The 23,584-nt window shown below is 43.0% G+C and overlaps 1 long non-coding RNA gene across 1 annotated transcript in view; it reads left to right on the top strand.

Annotated features, from left to right (window-relative positions):
* The window catches only part of LOC309641220, a 120,133-nt gene that overhangs the window by 88,203 nt on the left and 8,346 nt on the right, over nucleotides 1–23,584 (top strand). Inside the window, exon 3 of the long non-coding RNA XR_014252567.1 lies at nucleotides 2,573–6,359. This is a non-coding gene — a long non-coding RNA (uncharacterized lncRNA). The remainder of the gene's footprint in view (nucleotides 1–2,572; nucleotides 6,360–23,584) is intronic.

Raw genomic sequence — 23,584 nt, forward strand, 5'->3', positions numbered from 1 at the left:
CTGTCATCACGGAACCTCTTCCCTGTGTGTCTGTGCCCAATTTTCCTCTTCTTATAAAGCCACTAATCACTGGATTTAGGGTGCACCCTGATCCAGTAAGACCTCATCTTAACCAATCATATCTGTAAAGACCTTTATTTCCAATAAGGTCATATTCTGGGGTTCTGGGGAGACATGACTTTGGTGGGGCGGAGTGGGGGGACACTATTCAACCCACAACACCAATTAATACACTCATTCACCCCCAACTCTCCCAATAGCAGGACTCTTCCCAACCTTCAGGTCTCAGGGAAAAAGCCACCTCCCCAGAGAAGCCCTCCTGGACTACTCCACCTACACTGAGGGCCTCTGGCCCAATTATTCTTCATCACAGCCTCCTATATGCTTACTTCACAGCAATGTTGCCATTACCTGTCTACACCCCCAGACCTGAAACTCCTTGAGAACCAGAACTGTGTCAGTTCTGTTCTCCAGGTGCCAACGTAGCCCTTCTCATGTACCCAATGAATGCTCGAAGGAAGGAAGGAGGAAATATTCACCAGGCTCTGGTCCAGCCCTGCCTCTACCCGCTGTGTGACCTCGGGAAGTCTCTGAGCAGCCTGGCACCTTAGTAGCCTCATCTGTAAGAGTGGGAATCTCTCTAAAGACCCATCATTTCGAGAGGGGTTTGCCACTGTTTCCATCTTCATGACAGATTTCCCCCCCTCACCCCGCCCCGTGTTCAAAAGCCCCTCCTAGTAGATTTCCTGTCCTCCCAGCCTTCCCCTCGCGGTCTCTGTAACTTCATTTTCCATTCAACTAATTTGGATGATTTTGCTTTTCTCAGCATTTATAAACACTCTCCTTTTCTCTCCCACCTCCCCTCCTCACTCCCCAACGTGTTTTCCCTCCCTCCCATCTCTGCTGTTATGAAAGGAGGGTCAGGTGCTTGCAGTACCCAGTGAGTCTAATTACCCAGGAAAGTAATTAACATTTCTGATAGAAACTGCCACTGCTCATTTTCACTGGGACCACAGAAAAGCAATAAGGTAAAAGAGTTTTGTAATTAAAGACTCCTTACTGTGGGCTCCCCATTCTATTCTGCAACTAATACGTCTTGTGCTGGGGAATGAATATACTGAGTTTCACGGAGTCAGACAGGGCTCTGCTGGAAATCCTCTTACTGTTTTTTTTTCCTGTCCTCCTGCTCAATTTCCCCCTACCTGTGGGACTCCATCTTCTGGCTTCACGCTCCTCTCTTAGAAAAAGGCTCATTTCCAAAGCAAACACTGAACAACCCCAAAAACCTCTTGGCCGTGACCTCAAGGATGACTCAGGATAGCTTGGAAATGTGAGGCTAAATAAACTGGCTAAAGATTTGGGAGGGAGTGCAGGAGGGGGTGGGCAAGAGCTGTTGGGGAAGCCATTTGGGGTCCAGGGTGAGGTGAACAGGATGGGGTGAGGTGTGGAGTTTCATTTCTCCTAGCTTTGTTGTATAATCTGGGCCAGTCACTTACATTTCATCCTGACTTAACTGGATCAGGAGGCTGGTGTTTAAAGATAAACTATAATAATTCTTGTGGCTTAGTTTTATTGAGCACTTGCTATGTGTCAGACTTTTGTGCATCTCACATATCAACTCATTTAATTCCTTAGCAACCCTATGAGTTTAAGTATATGCATATACCCATTTTCTGTATGAGGAGACTGAGGCATGGAAGTGTTAGGTGACTTGCTCAAGATCATGTAGTCAGTAATCGGGAGAGCTGGATTCCAACCCCGGTCCTCTATCTCCTGGATTTACTTGTTTGTTACCAGCAAGGGGTGCTGCTAAGGGTTACATATCTCTGACCTGTGTCTCTAAAGGTGTTGGGTAAGAGCCAAGGTGAGATTTCTAGTTGCTCAGGCTGATTTCTGAGAAGCCAGTTCAAAAGAGATGTAGATGCTGGTCTGAGAGTATGAGGTGCTATTCTGGAAACCCACAGGGCAACAGCAGTGGGATGTAGAACAAAGGAACAGGCTCTGAGGCCAGGGAGGACCTGGGTTCAAATCTTTGTTCTGTCACTTATTAGCTGTGCTACTTTGGGCAAATGAATTTACTTCTCTTAGCCTCAATTTTTCTCACCTACAGGCTGGGAAACCTTATAAAGTGGTTGTGATCATTACGTGTGATAATCTTGATAAATGCCTGGCCCATAGGAGGTGTTCATTAAATTGCAACCCTGTTCTCCATCTTTATGTCTCCTCCTCTTCCTCATTTAATATCCATTCATTTGGGAAATAATTGTTGCCTGCCCACTGTGGGGTAAGACCTAATTTAGGCCTGGAGAAAAGAGTGGTGAAAAAGTCCTGGTCTTTGCCTCCTTGGAGCTTACATATATCAAGGACAAAAGTTAATAAATAAGAAAATAACTATTAGGTACTATAACATCAGGTAGAAAGAATTTTCCCCCAGGTGAACCACAGAGATGGGGGTGTTTGACTAGTTTATTTCTAAGATGCCATTTAGTTGTTGTTCTGCGTTGATGTCTTTGAACACTGGCAACTGAAAGCCTTAATGGAGGTCGTCTTACCTGTGAACACTGTGCTTCAGGTTCTAGGGCCCTGGAAAAAGGAAGGAAGGGGAAGAAAGGATGAGAAAAGGAAGAGATTGAGGCAAGGACCCCACTGAAGACAAAAAGCAAGAAAACGAACAAAGAGAGGACAAGGGGCAGAGAAAGAATGAGTCCAGAAGGAGCAATGAAGCCAAGAGCATGAAAGACAGGAAGTGAGGGTGAGTGGCACAGGGGCTGCTGAAGGGAAGGGGAAATAAAATTCATGTCTCAGCAAAGCAGTGGGCAGCCAGTGGTATGAACGTGGCCTCTGGAGTCAGGCAGCAAACCTGCTTGATGTGGGCAGGTTTGCTAACCTCTCTAAGCTTTAGCTTTCTCATCTGTAAAAGTGACATCATATAATGTATCAGTTATTGATGGCTGTGTAACAAATTACCCCCAAATTTAGCAGTTTAAAACAGCAAACATTTACAATTTCACAGTCTCTGTGGGTTGGGCATCTGGGTCCTCAGACTCAGGGTTTCTCAGGAGGCTGTCATTGAGGTGTCAGCTGAGGTTGCAACCATCTCAAGACCACACTGAGGGAGGATTCACACATTGTCTGACTCAATTGTTTGTTGGTGGGATTTGGTTTCTCACGGGTTGTTGGATCCACAGCCTCAGTTTCCACTGGTTGTTGGGTGGAGGCCTCCCTCAGTTCCTTCCCATGTGGGCTTCTTCACAGGGCAGCTCACAACTGGGCGGCTGCTTCCATCGGAGTGAGCAAGTGAGAGCAAGAAAGGGTGAGCAGGATGGAAGTCGTGGTCTTTCTGTAGCCTAATCTCACAAGTCACATCCTGTTATCTCTCCATTAGAAGTGAATAACCAGGTCTGGCCCACACTCTGGGGGATGGGATTACATAAGGTCGTAAATACCAGGAAGCAGACTCCATTGGGAGCCATCCTACCATACATAATCTGCCAAGACTTTGAAGATTCAATGTGAAGATTCAGCAAAAATTTTAGCCTATTGCCTAACACATCGTAAATGTCTGAGGCAGTTCTTATTGTTATTATTATTGTGGTTTGACAAATGTTCATTACTATGCTCTTCTACAGATGATAATGGAGAAAGAAAATGCATATGAGTGGACAGAAAAGGGTCGTGTATCAGTTACCTCTTGCCACAATAATGCTGTGTAACACACAATCCCCAGACCACAGTGGCATTCTACAATGAACATTAATTTTTGCTCATGAGCCTATGGATTGATTTGGGGGCTCTGCAGATCTGGTGGGGCTCACTTCCAAGTCTGTGGTCAAGTATAGGCCAGCAAGGTGGCTTTGCTAATGTTGCTGGTCTCTCTCACCGTCTGGGGCCTCCTAGGGACAACTCAGCTGACTTGTCTCTGCTCCATGTGGCCCCTCATTCTGCTTCAGGCTAGCCCGGCCTTGTCCTTAGGGAGCCCGTTCCAAACACAGTTCCAAGAGAGCAAGTGGAAATCCATGAGGCCTCTTGAAACCTCCTCTCAAGACTGGCACCCCATCACTTCCACCATTTCTATTGGCTAAAGGAGATCGCAAGTCCGGCCCAGATTCAGAGGGTAGGGAAATAGACTCCATCTCTCAGTGGGAGGAGCTGCAAAGCCACGTTGCAAGGGACACAGTTATGGAGAACGGAAGAATTGGGGCTATGTTTGCAATCAATCAACCACAGATCAGAAACTAGAGAGATCTGGAATTGAAATGTTACACTTTCTAAAACATTTGGGTAATTCTGAGAGATTGGGTCCTGTCACTGAGTTTTGGACTTTTTATGAAGTTGTGTTGACATTGTATAATATTGGGTGGGCCAAAATGTTTGTTTGTTTTTTTCCCGTAAGATGGCTCTAGTAGCACTTAGTTGTCTTTAACTTCGTTTGAAACGATTTTGTTAGTTTGTATGCGACAGCTGTCATATCAGTGTGCATTTAAGAAAAGACATCAAAATTGGTGAATTTTTGTGTAGCCATTTTAACATTGAAGATGGAAGAAAAAAGAGCAACATTTTTGGCATATTATGCTTTATTATTTCAAGAAAGGTAAATATGCACCTGAAATGCACAAAAATATTTGTGCAGTGTATGGAGGAGGTGATGTGGCTGATCAAATGTGTCAAAAGTGGTTTTCGAAGTTTCATGCTAGAGATTTTTCGCTGGACGTTGCTCCATGGTCGGGTAGACCAGTTGAAGTTGATAGCGATCAAATCGAAACAATGATTGAGAACCATCAACGTTATACCACGCAGGAAATAGCTGACATACTCAAAATATCCAAATCAAGCGTTGAAAATCATTTGCCCCAGCTTGGTTATGTGAATCGCTTTGATGTTTGGGTTCCACATAAGTTACGTGAAAAAAACCTTCTTGACCATATCTTTGCACGCGATTCTTTACTGAAACATAATGAAAACGTTCCGTTTTTATAACAAATTGCGACGGGTGATGAAAAGTGGATACTGTACAATAATGTGGAACAAAAGAGATCGTGGGACAAGCGAAATGAACCACCACCAACCACACCAAAGGCTGGTCTTCATCCAAAGAATGGGATGTTGTATATATGGTGGGATTGGAAGGGAGTCCTCTATTATGAGCTCCTTCCAGAAAACAAAACGATTAATTCCAAGTACTGCTTCCAATGAGACCAACTGAAAGCAGCACTCGATGAAAAGCGTCCAGAATTAGTCACCAGAAAACACATAATCTTCCATCAGGATGATGCAAGGCTGCATGTTTCTTTGATGACCAGGCAAAAACTGTTACAGCTTTTCTGGGAAGTTCTGATTCGTCCGCTGTATTCACCAGACATTGCACCTTCGGATTTCCATTTATTTTGGTCTTTACAAAATTCTCTTAATGGAAGAAATTTCAATTCCCTGGAAGACTGTAAAAGGCACCTGGAACAGTTCTTTGCTCAAAAAGATAAAAAAGTTTTGGGAAGATGGAATTATGAAGTTGCCTGAAAAATGGCAGAAGGTAGTGGAACGAAAGGACGAATGTGTTGTTCAATAAAGTTCTTGGTGAAAATGAAAAATGTGTCTTTTATTTTTACTTAAAAAACCAAAGACACTTTTTGGCCTACCCAATACTAACAGTGCTATTTTAAAAACATTTGTTCATTCATTCATTCACTCATCAAAGATCTGGAGCCTGTGTTGGCATGGTTGGCTTTTGGGTCCTATGGTTTCTGTTGCAATTACTGAACAGTAGTTGAAAGCAGGTCTAGATGATATGGAAATGAATGGGTGTGACTGTATTCCAGTAAAACTTTATGGACACTGAAATCTGAATGTCGTATGTTGTTCAAGTGTCATGAAATATTAAAATTTTTTTCTTCAATTATTTAAAGTGGTAAAAACCATTCTTAGCTTGTGGGTTGTAAAACTCAGGTGGTGAGCCGAATTTGGCCTCTGGTCTGTAACCTTGGTCTAGAGTCCCTCCTGAGGGCCTGCCACACTGTAGACTGTCAGACATCTTTTAGTTTTTTTTTTTTTTTTTTGATGTGGACCATTTTTAAAGTCTTTATTGAATTTGTTACAATATTGCTTCTGTTTTATGATTTGGTTTTTTGGCCACGAGGCATGTGGGATCTTAGCTCCCTGACCAGCGATCGAACCTGCACCCCCTACACTGGAAGGTGAAGTCTTAACCACTGGACCGCCAGGGAAGTCCCAGACATCTTGTAAAGACCCCTCCTCAGTGTGTCATCTCCTCTTCTCCTCTCTGCAAGCCTGTCTCCCTGATACAAGAGAAAGAGTAACAGCCAGGGGGATTGGTTCTGTTGCCTCTGGAGATGCGTAAGGAGGAGGTAAGCCTGGGGAAACATCACCATGGCTATTGGCAGGACTTGATACATAAGTTGCAGGACCCAGTGCAAAATACAAATGCAGGGTTTTTGTTCAAAAATTAAGAATTTCAAAACAGCAATGGTGGATCGTGAAACCAAACACAGCACTCATGTGACTGCACAGGTCACAAACCCGCCTGGCCATTTCTGGCTGTTGGCTTTGAGCTTGTTTTCTTGTATGTTAAAAAAACTTGAGATATCACCTCATGCCTGTCAGAATGGCTATTATCAAAAAGGCAAGCAAGAATAAGTCTTGGCGAGGAGGTGGAGAAAAGGGAAAACTTATGCACATTGGTGGGAATGTAAACTGGTGCAGCCACTGTGGAAAACAAGCCAAACAAACACGTGGATACAGAGAGCAGCATAGTGGTTACCTGAGGGGAAGGGGGATGCAGAGGGTGAATTGGGTAAAGGGGGTCAACTGTATGGTGACAGATGGAAATTAAATATTTGGTGGTGAGCACGCTGTATACAAAAATCAAAATATAGTTTTGCACACATGAAACATATAATGTTATAAACCAATATTACCTCACTAAAAGATAAATCTAAAAAATTAAAAAAAAACTGGTTAATAAGTCTTCCTCCCAGAGTTATTTTAAGGATTTAAGCGAACTAATAAATGCCAACCTTTCTAGTGTGTTTCCTGTCACATAGTAGGTGAACAAGAAAAGTTTCATGACACGTCCTGGCATTCTGTTTTACCACGATGCTTCTATTGCTGGTAATTTTAATGCCACCAGCATCAACACAGTGGCACGTTTGGGCAAAGCAGAAGCCCAATGAAGATTTACACTTCCATTTTTAGCAATTTTCCCGAAGGCTAAGACATCTGTTTGGATAGCTGGTACCAAATGAGATGTTAGGGATTTGGGCTCAACTCAGAATAATTTGGAAAGAGCACACCTGGTCTTCCATTTGTATTTCTGTCCTTTTTTTGTTCGGTCTTATGATTTATATCTTACAAATCTCTCTGTGCATTTTTTTCTTCCCCTCCTTCTGTTGCTGTTTGACCAGATAATGGAAGGGTCGTGTAGACACTTACCCCTTTCAGGAAAACCGTTCCCCTCCCGCAGGCCGGAACAGGTGTTATAGAAATTCCTGGGTGACTGCTTTTCAAACAGAACTGAATCCTTTCTGCCAATGGCTTCCATCAAAGTCACTCGTTGGAGCAGTGTCTTTTTGTGTGGGAGTAGGAGCTATTTCCTGGTATTTAAGTAAAAGTGGACAGAAATAACTCATTTACTAATATGTTTGATTGTAATTGACAGGTTTATTTCAAATATTTGCTAAGTAACTTAATATTCATTCTAAAAGAGCTAAGGTGAGAATTTTTGACTTACAGAGAATGAATTTCCCAGGTGAATCTCAGAAGGTTGATCTTGGTGAACGTTCCGTACTTAATTTTTATAGGATCTACGCGTGCTTGACAGTCCTATAATAAAGGGTGGCATGCGTCAATCCATCTCATGAAAAGGCAGAGAGGGTAACTTCCAAAGTGCTCACTACTTTGAGCCCTAAACTCAAAGAATAATCGGTGTTATTTCTTCAGCATTTATTATGTTCCATGTGCTTTATATGCATGGAATAATTTACATAACCACCTAATTTAACTCTCACATGTGACCTATGGTCAAAATAGTACTATCATTACTTTTAACAGGTGAGGAAGATAGAAATTTGTCTAACACATGGTGAATTGAGATGGGAATACAGGTTGGCCAAGTTTTTTTTTTTTTTTTTTTTTAAATTGAGGTGAAATTCACCTAACGTAAACTTAGCCTTTTTAGAGCGAACATTTCAGTGACATTTAATGCATTCACAATGTTGTGCGATCACAATCTCCTTCTAGTTCCAAAACATTTTTGTCAACCCCTCCCACCAGCTCCCGGCAACCACGAATCTATGTTCTGTCTCCGTGGATTTAGGCTGGTCAGTTTTTAATTATAACATGACACTAATAGCTAGGATTTATTTAGTGCTTACTCTATGCTGGGCATTGTGCTAGGAACTTTGCATATGTGAATTCTTTTCATCCTCTCTACCCTGTGCAGAAGGTACTGTTATTACCTATGATTTTTAAAATTATCTCTAATTTACAGATAAGAAAATGGAGGCACAGAGAGGTCCAGAGAGTCATCCAAGGTTACACAGCAATCAAGGGCCAGACCCTGGATTGGAACCCTGACAGTCTGTCTCCAGACTCCCCCTCTCAACCAATAATATGCACTCCCTTTTTGTCATCTCATCCCTTTCACTAGGGTGGGTAGCATTCCCAGCGAATCCACAGCCTGTGCCTTGTAGCCCATACACACAGCACAATTCAGTGCTGTAGCCCTTGGTGTCCGGGTAGGCTGCCTCATTCTCTGATTTTAACCTGAATCTTAGCTCCAGCTGTAAGGCAATATGCTAAGAGCTATGATGGAGGGATGTACAAAGGCTCGTGGAAGCCCAGAGAGGGGAGAGATTTGTTCTCCCAGGGAAGCCCAGAGAAGCATCTAGTTCTCTCCTTTCTGTGTTCCTTTACACAAGAATCACATTCAAAACAACCTTTACATGTCAGAGAAAAACAAAGATCTTATGAAGTCAGGTTGGATTTTAGTGGTGGGTGAGAGCCATGCAAATTGCCTTGGTTCTGCCACTGCTAGCTGTGTGACCTTGGGCTGTTTGCTTTACCTTTCTGAACCTTTGTTTCCTCATCTTTAACATCAGGGCATTTTGACCTGCAAACATATAAAGTTCCTGGCATACCCTAAGACTGCATTAAATGTTCTTAATAGATATTTTGATGTCCTAATTAAGACCTATTCTCAAGAACAGAGCTGAGAAACTTCTTCATCTTAAGGTATAAATAACAAGAACAACAATTAATAGTAATCTTTATCTATTAGATTTATAATCTTATGATGTGCCGGGCACTGTTTTAAGCGCTTCACCTGTATTTTGTTTAATGACTGGGAATAGACTGCTTTTTTAAACCAGGTTTTTTTAAAAAAAACAAACAAAAACAAAAACAGCTGAGTCACTGTTCACAAACCAACGCTCTGTGGGGAAACCTAGTCTCATGATTTGACCTGTGAAAAATAAAACAAAAATAGGAAGGCTCCATAGTCAGCTAGGTTAGGGACACCCTGCATACTCTATCCCTGTGGTATCCAACTTCGCAGCACCCTGGGATCACCAAGGGATCGTTTCTGTATATCTATGCTTGACCGCAGCTCCAGACATTCTGGCTTAAGTGGTTTGGTTGCACTTGGGCATATGGATGTTATAAGCTCCTGGGTGGGGACTTCTGTTCTCTCCCTGTCTTGAGTCTTCAGTGTGCTCAGTGGTACATCAAAGCTTTGAAGAGTTCACTAAGTCTTTAAAAGAATTTTTTTATTGGAGTGTCGTTGATTTACAATGTTGTGTTAGTTTCAGGTGTACAGCAAAGTAGGTCATTACAGAGTATTGAGAAGAGTTCCCTGTGATATACAGCAGGTCCTTAGTAGTTATCTATTTTATATATAGTAGTGTGTATGTGTCAATCCCAATCTCCCAATTTATCCCTTTTAAAATTTGTATTTCCTAATCATAGTTTTGTTGGAACTCAATCAGATAATAATTTGGAAAGCCCTCTCTCTTTCCATCCCTTTCTTCCTTCTCTGTAAAAAATTATGATCTATTTAAAAGATACGTGATGCTCCCGCCTTGCCCCTTTACCTTTTGGACCTCATCTCCTGCCTCCCCCTCTGCCCTGGGACCCCGCCAGGCACTCTCCCACTCTGAGCTTTTGCACCTGCCATTCTGCTTTCCCTCTTCCATGGCTCACTCGCTTCTCCCTGCCCTTTTTGACTCTTAGGTCTCCTTTTCATCCAGGTCCTTTCTGGCCTCCCCCCTTTTCCAGACACCTCTACTTCCTATTGCCCTTCCTTGCTTTACTTTTTTCTCCATAGTATTATCAGCATCTAACAATTTAATATATCTCACTCATGTATTTGTTGTCTGCCCATTTCACTAATGCCAGTTCCAGATGATCGAGGCTTTGGTCTCATTCACAGCTGTGTCCCCAGCACCTAGAACAGTGCCTGGTATACAGCAGGTGTGCAATAAATACTTGTAAAATGAATGAATGAAAAGTATTGAGAATCAAATTACAAACAGCTGTGTATCCAGCACCCAGTTTAATGAGTGTTGGCATTTTGCCTTATTTCCCTCAGTTCTTTCTTTTCTATAGAAATAAAATGCTCTAGATACTGTTGGAGGCCCCCGGTCCCTGTCCCCTTCCTACCTTCTAAGAGGTGACCCTACTCTGATTTTGCTGTGTAGTTTTCAGGACCATGATTTTATATTTTTATATGTGTATCCAGGATTGTTCTGGGGTTTTAAAATTTTATATAAACTGAATACCTAATCTTCTACAATTTGCTTTTTTATATCAACATTATATTTTATTCATGATGATACATGCAAATTTAATTCACTCACTTTAAGATTGGTGGAGAATTCCATTTGCATTGTATGATTATACCATAATTGATTTACTTTTTCCCCTTTAAATGGATATCTAGGTAGTTTCTAATTTTTTGCGATTATAAACAATGCCACAGTGAACCCGCTTGGGCACATCTTTTGTGCACATGTGTGAGAGATTTTTTTTTTTTTTAGATTTGGGATGTCGGATGGCTGGGTCTTAGGGTATGTGCACCTTCAAATTTATTAGGTGTTGCTATATTTCTCACCAAAGTGGTTGCATCGGTTTATGTTCCTCCCTGTAATGATTTTTGCCTACCTGGTAGGGGGTGAGTTGATACAATTGCTTGTTGTTTACCTCTCCCTGGCTTCTGGTGAGGCTGACCTCCTTGTCAAATGTCTATTGGCCATTCAGGTGAACTCATCTGTGAATTGTCTTTTGATGGCCTTCATCCATTATTGTTCTGAGTTGTTTGTCTTTTTGTTATTGACTTGTAGAAATTCTTTTTATATTCTGGACACTAGTCTTTTGTCAGTCACATGCTTTGCAAACATCTCCCAGTCTAAAGCATTTTAACTTTGATTGTACTGGCTTTGTTATACAGACTGTATACATTTTAATGTCAGAGCACTTTCTATTACACAAAATGAAGGGGATGAGTGGTAGAATATCAGACATCAGTTTGTTAGGTGATGGGGGGAGGAAAATGCAATGTCTGAGGCTGGGACCTTTACTGCAGCCCCCATTACACTACTATAAAATCTCTTTTGACTCCCAAACCCTAATGTTTGTGAGGACAGGGCTGCTTCTCACAGTGGGTCCCAGACTATTTCTTTGTCTGAAAGGCAACCTGCAGTACTGTACCCCATGGAAGCCAGCAATCTCAGCAGCTGCCTTTGCTGCAAAACCACTGTACCAATTGCCAAGCCTGCACTTGGCTGACTTGCAGAAATGGACCATTTTTCCTTTTTGATATGTTTGTGTGATAGTAGGAAACAGCAAGAGGGAGAGATGGAAACAAAACAGACCCAAGTTTGTACTGGGTTGTACAGGGTTGTACACAAACACTGTCCTTTCCCACCACTTCTGAAGGTTTAGACAGGCCAGCCAGATGAAGACCTGTGAATATGTCCACACATGGCAGGGACCCTCTTCCATGGCAGGCAGACCCCGGTTCAGATACCTCCTTTAGAACCTAGAACCCTGATGATTTGGGGTACCATATCTTATCATTTAGTTCTTCCTGTGTACCAGGTTACCCCCAAACTTAGTGACTTAGTGACAGAGCGTGATGCAACAGGCCAGCCCCGTTATTCTGCTGGGAAGGAAGTCGAGGGATGAGCCAGTCCTGGGCATTGAGACAACTGGCTTCTCACCCTGATTCTGCTACAAGGTGGTCATGTGACCTCCAATGAGTCTACAGCCTCTTTGACTTCATCTTCCTCATTTTTCAAATGAGGCCTTCAGGCTGCATGAGGTGTCTTCGAGCTCCTATGGTTTCAAGAACATTCTGCCCTACTGACCATCATTTACAATTCAACTGCCCGAGCAGGAGGCAGTACAGTCAATGCCATTCTTATTCCTCCTCAAGTTCAGCTCATGAGTATCAACAAGAACCCAGAGAAACACCCTAATAGATAAATGATAATAATTGTGATTATTGACAATGTGATTGATACTTTGCTATGTGCTTTGCAGTTATTAATCCAAAATCTCCCTACTACCTGGTGAGGGATGTATTCATCCTAAGATTTGTCTCCAGGGGGCACTGTTCCTGTGTTCTTTGTGCATGGTCCTTGCTGGAGTACCTCTCCGGAATGCATCTACCAAGAGGACCTCTTGGGTAGCTGGTGACCCTGTAAGCATTATAAGCTGCCCCTTCTAAAGATGGGAAGGCAGCTCAACATGATTCAGTAACTTCCCTGAGCACCTACTTATTATTGGAGGTAGAGGAGGGGCCTCAGGATTCTAACTCCAAAACCTGAGCCTTTGCCAGAACACCAGGCTGCCATCTACAGGCCAGAGCAACTTCTTCATGGGAAGGGATGTGGGACTGGGGACTGGGGAGATCTGGGTTTGCGCCCCAGCTCTGTGACTGTGAGCAGATCACTGAACTCCTCTGTTCCTCAGTTTCCCTATCACTGAAATGGGGCCATACGCATTTCTATTCCATAGGCTTACCTTAAATGAGGCAATGCGTGTGATGCCAGGTGTGCAGTGAATTCTAGGCACAAATGGAAAACATCTTTCTCCGTGAAGAAAAGCTGCTGAGTGCCTTTCTGAGAAACCTGCTCCCCAATGGCAGACCAAGGCGGCTGGTGATCAGCACAGCCTTTTGAAGGGGGTCATCTTTTCCAACAGAACATGACATAGCCCCGGGGAAAGTTGTTTTAGTTCCACTTAGTTTGATTTATTATTGATAATGCTGGAGATCAATTAGGATCATTAAAATAAGAGGCTGCCTTCTGCAGGCTGTTTTGAATTCTGCACTGCATTTGCTGGGACTGGAGTGAACACGTGTGTATCTGGAGGAGGAGAGCCCTGGGAGAGCGGGCGGCGGGAAGCCCTATTGGGAAAGTCTGGGCAGCGAGAGAGGAAGCACAGTATGGAACTGGGTCTTAGTGGGTTGTGGCTGTCATTAACAAAATACCATTAGACTGGGGGGCTTAAACCAAAGAAATTCATTTTCTCACAGTTCTTGGAGGCTGGAAGTCCAAGACCAAGGTGCTGGCTGATTCTGTCCCTGGTGAGGCATCTCTTCTTGGCTTGCAGACAGCCACTTTGGGTTCACATGCCTTTTCCTCCGAGTACCCAGGGCAGTGAGGGGAAGGGAGAAGGGGAGAGAGAGAGAGAGAGAGAGAGAGGGAGAGAGGGAGAGAGAGAGAGAGAGAGAGAGAGAGAGACAGCACTCTGGTGTCTCTTCTTATAAGGACACTAATCCTCTTGGATCAGGGCCCCATTCTTATGACCTCATTTAACCTTAATTACCTCCTAAAGGCCCCCATCTCCAAACACAATTACATTGGAAGTTAGGGCTTCAACATATGAATTGGCGGGGGGAATCACAGTTCAGTCCAATGCACATTGCCTTCCCACTCCTCCAAGAAGCGTGCAGTGACTGATAGTACTGTAAAAAGGATAGCTGTCAACACCTTACTTGTTATATCCTCAAAAAACATGAGGAGGTTTTGTACTATCATTAATATCCCCCTTTTAAAGATGAGGGGACTGAGGCCCAGGGAAGGAGAGTCACTGGCCTAAGGTCCCCAGCAGGTGAAGGGTGGGGCCAGGTTGAGGATGTCATATGCATGACCCCTTGTGGGACTCATTGTACCTTGTCAGTTTCAAGGGTGGCAAAATGGGAAAAACACTTTTGAATCAACCTTGGGTTAAATACTACCTCTATCACTTATAAGTGGTGAGATCTTCAGCAAATTATTTGCTTTCTATGAGTGTATTTGTATCACTTGTAAATGGGTAATAGTACTGTCCTTACACAGCCTTGTTGGGCTCAAATGAGATAAAGTATGATGATTACTTAGTCATCATGAGTACTGGTACTTAATGAGTACTAGAATATCATAGCCACTGAATCAATGGAATCATTTACTTGCAGGTAGTCCCAGGAGAGGGTATGATAAAAATCATTCATACCAAGGTATAAATGACAAAGAAGGATTTTTGAAGCAGTCTGATAATTTTAGAGAGAAGTTGTGTTTTTTAATCTTTGTACAGAATGGACTCTGGCAAGGGCAACCTGGATCTTTGTAGACCAGTTGTCCAAAAAAATATTGTTCAGTACCTCCTATATGTTCGGCACTGTGCTGGGACTGGTGGGTAAATGCAGAAAGGACTAAGATTTAGACAATGCCCTAGAGATACTGAAGCCCAAATCTGCCCTTTTCTCAGAGTCTCCCTTCTCATTACATGGCATCACTTCTTACACAGTTGTTCATGTAAAACATGTAGGAAGTTACCCTTGATTTTCAGGTCCTGTCAGCTTCAAACCATGTCCCAAATCCACAGACTCCTTACATTTCTGTGCCTCAGTTTCTTCATCTGTAAAATGGAGTTAATAATATTACTTATCCTGAGGGATACTGTGGCATTAAATGAGTTAATATATGTAAAGTGCTTAGAATAATGCCTGATACTTTGTAAGCAAGCACTTTGTTGAGTGTTAACCGTTATTAGGATGATGTTATCTCAAAAGGCTCTATAGGATCAGGTCTCTGGCTGCCTCTCTGCCCTCACCTTTCTCTATTCCTTCCTTCCCTCGTATGTCCCAGCTACACTTTCCTTCTTGTTTGACCTTGAACATGTTAAGCACACTCCTGCCTCAGGGTCACTGTACTTGATGTTCCCTTTCTCTGCTGAATGCTTTTCCTGTAAATAGGAGGCTTCTTCCCTCCAGGTCTCTGTGCAATTGTCACCACCTAAGGAGTCCTTCCCTGATGACACCCCTGTCAACCTATTATCTTGCCCTGCTTTCCTTTCCTTAGTAGTATTTATCACTACCTGATAAATGTGTTTATTGTTATCTCCCTATTTTGGTTATATATTGATACATCACAGACCACTCCAAAATGTAATGTCTTAAAACAACATCAATCATTTTATTATTTCGCATGGTTTCTGTGGGTCAGGAATTTAGGAAAGGCTCAGTGGGGTGGTTCTGTCCTGGGGTCACTCATGTGGTTGCAGTCAGAGTGTGGCTGGAGCAGCAGGGGTCTGGAGCAGCTGGGACCTGGTCTGGCATCTCTGTCTTTTTTATTTGTAGACTCAGAACTTCTCCACATGGGCTAATTTGAGCTTCCTTACAACATGGCAACCTTAGAATGGTCAGGCTTCTTGTGAGGTGGCTCCAGCACAAGTGTTCCAGTGAACCAGGGAGAAGCTGCATTGACTTTTATGACCTGGCGTGGAAGTCACATTGTGTCACTTCCTCCTTACGCTATTGACCAACCAATCATTAAATTTGGATCAGGTTCAAGGTGAGGGATATAGACGCTACCTCTTGTTGGGAAAAAGGTCAAATAAATTGAAACATGACTTAAAACCACTAGATATGAGCTCCATAGGGATAAGAACTTTGTTTTTTTCATTATTGTATCCCTGGCACCTCAGACGGCATCTGGAACATAGGCAATGTCCAATAAATATATACTGAATGAGTAAAACAGTTAAGAATGTGCTAAAGTTCAAAACCCAAAAGTTCTTTTATCTCCATAGTTATCCACAGTCTTAACAATCCATTAAGCCATTTTTTGTGTTTCCATAAGCTAAGCATATAGAAGAAATGATGTTAATTAAGCATGAAGAAACAAACTTAATTAAAAGACAAAATGCAATATTACCTGCATAGACATATTCACCAGGGACTTATTTTTGGAGGTTCATGTCTTATTCATCTGTCTCTTTTATTTCTTTATTTTTTTAAACATCTTTATTGGAGTATAATTGCTTTACAATGTTGTGTTAGTTTCTGCAGTATAACAAAGTGAATCAGCTATATATACATATATCCCCATATCTCCTCCCTCTTGCGTCTCCCTCCCACCCTCCCTATCCCACCCCCTAGGTGGTCACAAAGCACCGAGCTGATCTCCCTGTGCTATGCGGCTGCTTCCCACTAGCTATCTATTTTACATCTGGTAGTGTATATATGTCCCTGCCACTCTCTCACTTCCTCCCAACTTACCCTCCCCACTCCCTGTGTCCCAAAATCCATTCTCTATGTCTGTGTCTTTATTCCTGCCCTGCTCCTAGGTTCTTCAGAACCTTCTTTTTTAGATTCCATATATATGTGTTAGCATATGGTATTTATTTTTCTCTTTCTGACTTACTTCACTCTGTATGACAGACTCTAGGTCCATCCACTTCACTACAAATAACTCAATTTCGTTTCTATTTATGGCTGAGTAATATTCCATTGTATATATGTGCCATGTCTTTATCCATTCATCTGTCGATGGACACTTAGGTTGCTTTCATGTCCTGGCTATTCTAAACAGAACTGCAATGAACATTGTGGTACATGACTCTTTTTGAATTATGGTTTTCTCAGGGTATATGCCCAGTAGTGGCATTGCTGGGTCATATGGTAGTTCTATTTTTAGTTTTTTAAGGACCCTCCATACTGTTCTCCATAGTGGCTGTATCAATTTACATTCCTACCAACAGTGCAAGAGAGTTCCCTTTTCTCCACACTCTCTCCAGCATTAATTTTATTTATTTTTTATATATATATATTTTAAAACTTATTTATTTTATTTACTTATTTTTGGCTGTGTTGGGTCTTTGTTGCTGCGCTTGGGCTTTCTCTAGTTGTTGCAAGCAAGGACTGCTCTTCGTTGTGGTGCGTAGCCTTCTCATTGTGGTGGCTTCTCTTGTTATAGCACACCGGCTCAGTAGCTGTGGTTTGCAGACTCTAGAACGCAGGCTCAGTAGTTGTGGCACACGAGCTTAGTTGCTCCATGCCATGTGGGATCTTCCGGGACCAGGGCTCAAACCCCTGTCCCCTGCATTGGCAGGTGGATTCTTGACCACTGCACCACCAGGGAAGTCCTCCAGCATTTATTGTTTGTAGATTTTTTTGATGATGGCCATTCTGACTGGTGTGAGGTGATACCTCATTGTAGTTTTGATTTGCATTTCTCTCATGATTAGTGATGCTGAGCATCCTTTCATATGTTTGTTGGCAACCTGTGTATCTTCTTTGGAGAAATGTCTATTTAGGTCTTCTGCCCATTTTTGGTTAGGGCTGTTTGTTTTTTTGATATTGAGCTTCATGAGCTGCTTGTATATTTTGGAGGTTAATCCTTTGTCAGTTGCTTCATTTGCAAATATTTTCTCCCATTCTGAGGCTTGTCTTTTGGTCTTGTTTATGGTTTCCTTTGCTGTGCAAAAGCTTTTAAGTTTCATTAGGTCCCATTTGTTTATTTTTGGTTTTTTTTCCATTTCTCTAAGAGGTGGGTCAAAAAGGATCTTGCTGTGATTTATGTCATGGAGTGTTCTGTCTATGTTTTCCTCTAAGAGTTTGATAGTGTCTGGACTTGCATTTAGGTCTTTAATCCATTTTGAGTTTACTTTTGTGTATGGTGTTAGGAAGTGTTCTAATTTCATTCTTTTACATGTAGCTGTCCAGTTTTCCCAGCACCACTTATTGAAGAGACTGTCTTTTCTCCATTGTATATTCTTGCCTGCTTTATCAAAAATAAGGTGACCATATGTGCATGGGTTTATCTCTGGGCTTTCTATCCTGTTCCATTGATCTATATTTCTTTTTTTGTGTCAGTACCATACTGTCTTGATTACTGTAGCTTTGTAGTATAGTCTGAAGTCTGGGAGCCTGATTCCTCCAGCTCCGTTTTTCTTTCTCAATATTGCTTTGGCTATTCAGGGACTTTTGTGTTTCCATACAAATTGTGCAATTTTTTGTTCTATTTCTGTGAAAAATGCCATTGGTAGTTTGATAGGGATTGCATTGAATCTGTAGATTGCTTTCGGTAGTATAGTCATTTTCACAATGTTGATTCTTCCAATCCAAGAACATGGTATATCTTTCTATCTGTTTGTATCATCTTTAATTTCTTTCATCAGTGTCTTATTGTTTTCTGCATACAGGTCTTTTGTCTCCTTAGGTAGGTTTATTCCTAGGTATTTTATTCTTTTTGTTGCAATGGTAAATGGGAGTGTTTCCTTAATTTCTCTTTTAGATTTTTCATCTTTAGTGTATAGGAATGGAAGAGATTTTTATGTATTAATTTTGTATCCTGCTCCTTTACCAAATTCATTGATTAGCTCTAGTAGTTTTCTGGTAGCATCTTTAGGATTCTCTATGTATAGTATCATGTCATCTGCCAACAGTGACAGCTTTACTTCTTCTTTTCCGATTTGGATTCCTTTTATTTCTTTTTCGTCTCTGATTGCTGTGGCTAAAACTTCCAAAACTATGTTGAATAACAGTGGTGAGAGTTGGCAACCTTGTCTTGTTCCTGATCTTAGTGGAAATGGTTTCAGCTTTTCACCATTGAGAACGATGTTGGCTGTGGGTTTGTCATATATGGCCTTTATTATGTTGAGGTAAGTTCCCTCTATGCCTACTTTCTGGAGGGTTCTTATCATAAATAGGTGTTGAATTTTGTCAAAAGCCTTTTCTGCATCTATTGAGATGATCATATGGTTTTTCTCCTTCAATTTGTTAATATGGTTTACCACATTGATTGATTTGCATATATTGAAGAATCCTTGCATTCCTGGGATAAACCCCACTTGATCATGGTGTATGATCCTTTTAATGTGCTGTTGGAATCCATTTGCTAGTATTTTGTTGAGGATTTTTTGCATCTATGTTCATCAGTGATATTGGCCTGTAGTTTTCTTTTTTTGTGACATCTTTGTCTGGTTTTGGTATCAGGGTGATGGTGGCCTCGTAGAATGAGTTTGGGAGGGTTCCTCCCTCTGCTATATTTTGGAAGAGTTTGAGAAGGGTAGGTGTTAGCCCTTCTCTACATGTTTGACAGAATTTGCCTGTGAAGCCATCTGGTCCTGGGCTTTTGTTTGTTAGAAAATTTTAAATCACAGTCTCAATTTCTGTGCCTGTGATTGGTTTGTTTATATTTTCTGTTTCTTCCTGGTTCAGTCTCAGAAGGTTGTGCTTTTCTAACAATTTGCCCATTTCTTCCAGGTTGTCCATTTCATTGGCATATAGTTGCTTGTAGTAATCTCTCATGATCCTTTGTATTTCTGCAGTGTCAGTTGTTACTTATCCTTTTTCATTTTTAATTCTATTGATTTGAATCTTCTCCCTTCTTTTCTTGATGAGTCTGGCTAATGGTTTATCAATTTTGTTTATCTTCTCAAAGAACCAACTGTTAGTTTGGTTGATCTTTGCTATTGTTTCCTTCATTTATTTTTGATCTGATCTTTATGATTTCTTTCCTTCTGCTAACTTTGGGGTTTTTTGGTTCTTCTTTCTCTAATTGCTTTAGGTGTAAGGTTAGGTTGTTTATTTGCCATGTTTCTTATTTCTTGAGGTAGGGTTTTATTGCTATAAACTTCCCTCTTAGAACTGCTAATGCTGCATCCCATAGGTTTTGGGTCATCGTGTTTTTTTTTTTAATTAATTTATTTTTATTTTTGGCTGCATTGGGTCTTTGTTGCTTCATGCGGGCTTTTCTCTAGTTGCAGTGAGAGGGGTTACTCTTCCTTGTAGTGTGCAGGCTTCTCATTGGGCAGTTTCTCTTATTGCAGAGCACGGTCTCTAGGTGAGTGGGCTTCCATAGTTGTGGTTCGTGGGCTCTAGAGCGCAGGCTCAGTAGTTGTGGTGCACGGGCTTAGTTGCTCCGCAGCGTGTGGGATCTTCCCGGACCAGGGCTCGAACCCATGTCCCCTTCATTGGGAGGCAGATTCTTAACCAGTGTGCCAGCAGGGAAGCCCTGGGTCATCGTGTTTTCATTGTCATTTGTTTCTAGGTATTTTTTGATTTCCTCTTTGATTTCTTCAGTGATGTCTTGGCTATTTAGTAGTGTATTGTTTAGCCTCCATGTGTTTGTATTTTTTACAGATTTTTTCCTGTAATTGATATCTAGTCAGCTCTCCCACCTCGGAGGCTCAGGCCTGACACCAGGCTGGGGCACCAAGACCCTGCCAGCCACACGGCTCAGAAGAAAAGGAAGAAAAAAAAGGAAAAAATAATAAAATTAAAACAAAAAAAAGAAGAGAGCAGTCAAACCAACAAACAAATCCACCAATGATAACAAGCACTAAAAACTAAACTAAGATAAACATAAAAATCAGAAACAAATCAGTCGCAGAAAGCAAACCCCGAGTCCACAGTTGCTCCCAAAGTCCACCCCCTCAATTTTGGGATCATTCATTGTCTATTCAGGTATTCCACAGATGCAGGGTTCATCAAGTTGATTGTGGGGATTTAATCCGCTGCTCCTGAGGCTGCTGGGAGAGATTTCCCTTTCTCTTCTTTGTTCGCGCAGCTCCTGGGGTTCAGCTCTGGTTTTGGCCCTGCCTCTTCATGTAGGTCACCCTCAGGCATCTTTTCCCTGCTCAGATGGGAGGGGGTTAAAGCAGTGGTTAATTAGGGCTGCCTTGCTCACTCACGCTGGGGAGAGGGAGGGTATGGTAGTCATAATAGGAATGTGGGGCGAGCCTGCGGCGGCAGAAGCTGACACGACATTGCAACAGCATGAAGTGTGCCGTATGTTCTCCCAGGGAAGTTGTCCCTGGATCTCGGGACCCTGGCAGTGGCGGGCTGCACAGGCTCCCAGGGTGTGGGGTTGTAGGTAGTGACCTGTGCTTGCACACAGGATTCTTGGTGGCAGCAGCAGTAGCGTTAGGGTCTCCTGCCCATCTCTGGGGTCCGAGCTGATAGCCACGGCTCGTGCCCATCTCTGGAGCTCTCTTAGGCAGTGCTCTGCCTTCTGTGGGCACACAGGGAAGGAATCCCTTCTCCTTGTGCACCCCGAAACAATGGTCTCTTGCCTCTTAGGCAGGTCCAGACTTTTTCCCGGGCTCTCTCCCAGCTAGCTGTGATGCACTGGCCCCCTTCAGGCTGTCTTCACGCAGCCAACCCCAGTTGTCTCCCTGGGATCCGACCTCGGAAGCCCGGGCCTCAGCTCCCAGCCCCCGCCCGCCCCGGCAGGTGAGCAGACAAGCCTCTCGGGCTGGTGAGTGCTGGTCGGCACCGATCCTCTGTGCGGGAATCTCTCCGCTGTGCCCTCTGCACCCCTGTTGCTGCGCTCTCCTCTGTGGCTCCGAAACTTCCCCCACTGCCACCCCCCTTCTCCGCCTGTGAAGGGGCTTCCTAGTGTGTGGAAACCTTTCCTCCTTCACAGCTCCCTCCCAGAGGTGCAGGTCCTTCCCCTATTCTTTCGTCTCTGTTTTTTCTTTTTTCTTTTGCCCTACCCAGGTACATGGAGAGTTTCTTGCCTTTTGGGAAGTCTGAGGTCTTCTGCCGGCATTCAGTAGGTGTTCTGTGGGAGTTGTTCCACCTGTAGATGTATTTCTGATGTATTTGTGGGGAGGAAGGTGATCTCCACGTCTTACTCCTCCACCATCTTGAAGGTCTCTCAATGTCTGGTCCTCTGTCTCTTTTAGAACTGAACACAAGGCACGTGATCAATGAATGGTTTTTCAAAGAATGACCAAGTGTACTCTGGTCTTGTAATTGCATATCCTCTTTGTTAAAAAGTCAATAAAAGCCCCACTTCTGGGGCAGCTTGTTTCAGGAAACAGGTACACTGAAGAGAAATGTGTCAACCATCATTTGTTAAACACTTACAGTGTGCCAGGAAATGTAAAAGCACTTTGTATGCAGTATATTTTTTGTTCTTCATAGTAACCCATGGATATCAGTACCACTGTTATGTCTCTTAGCCCCCATTTTGGAGAAATTGAAAATGAGGCTCAGAGAGGTTAGTCTTACCCTTTTCCCCATTTAGTTTCCAGGTGGTAAGCGGGAGGGGAGGCTGTGGTTTTCATTTGGCTCAAAAAGCTGAGTTCTTGGCCAGGTTCCATACTGCATCCTTGGGATTTGAGGGGTCTAGCCATGGTCTGACACAGCCAGACTCTTCCTCATCTCACCTGCACCTGGACTTCTAGTGGAGACTAGTCTATTTAGGTATTTGAGCTGATGTTTAGCAAAGACCAGGTAACATGTAGATCACTGCTCCCACTGACGGTCACTTTAAAATGCTTTTAAGGTGGACGTCTGAAGTGTTCTCATTATCAGTTTCTTTTCTTTTCTTTCTTTTTTTTTGGCTGCTGACATGTGGCATGTGGGATCCTTAGTTCCCCGACCAAGGGTCGAATCCATGACCCTTGCAGTGGAAGCATGGAGCCCCAGCCACTGGACCACCAGGGAAGTCCCATCAGTTTCTTAATATAAATAATTTAGAAAGGGTGACGGATGATCTCAATGCGCTTGAACTTAGCAAGGGAGTCTTCTGATATCAGATCCCGGAGGTATGGCCGGGCTTATGTAAGCGGTCGGCACCCCAATGAGCTGGAGTTCATGGCCTTATCCACACAGCAGGGCTTAGGCTGAGCTCACGTCCTCTAGGGACTGTGGGTAACTCAGAGTCATGTTTAACAGCATTACTTCCAAGGAGGCAGCAGGTGGCAGAGGAAGATGACGGATGTGGGTTCAAAGCCAGGGCTGCCTTTTCATAGTGTGCAACCCTTGACCAGTGACTTCATTTTTCTAAGCCTCCATTTCCTCCTCTGTCAAATGGGGGCCACAGTACCAACTTCCCAGGCTGGATTAAGTGAGATAATAGCGCTATATTTATCAAGCATTTATTATGTGCCAGGGGCTTTTCTGGGCAATGGGGAACCGGTGATGAAGACCAAGTCATTGACATGATGGAGCTTACATCCTAGCAGGCCTTGACAAGAACCTTGAAGACAAGTTTAAAAAAATCATCTCAAGTGGTAATAAGTCCAAAAAGGAACCATGGCAAGAGGATACAGGGACGGCAGGGTTGTTGTTGTACGTGGGAGTTGGGGAGCCCTTCTGGGGAGGTGATATTTGGGCAGAGACATGAGGTAAGTGAGGAAGGGAGCTGCTTTCAGGTTGAAGGAGCAGCCAGTGCAGTGGCTGAGGGAGGAGCCCCCCTGCTCTGATACAGGAACAGCAAGGCCAGGTGGCCAACGTGGCTTGAGGGGACAGAAGGAAGAATGGGAGGGAAAGAGGTGAGATGGGGCAGGGCTGGGT

Source organism: Balaenoptera physalus (assembly GCF_965194825.1).
Source record: "Balaenoptera physalus genome assembly, chromosome: 13".
Classification (NCBI taxonomy): Eukaryota; Metazoa; Chordata; class Mammalia; order Artiodactyla; family Balaenopteridae; genus Balaenoptera; species Balaenoptera physalus.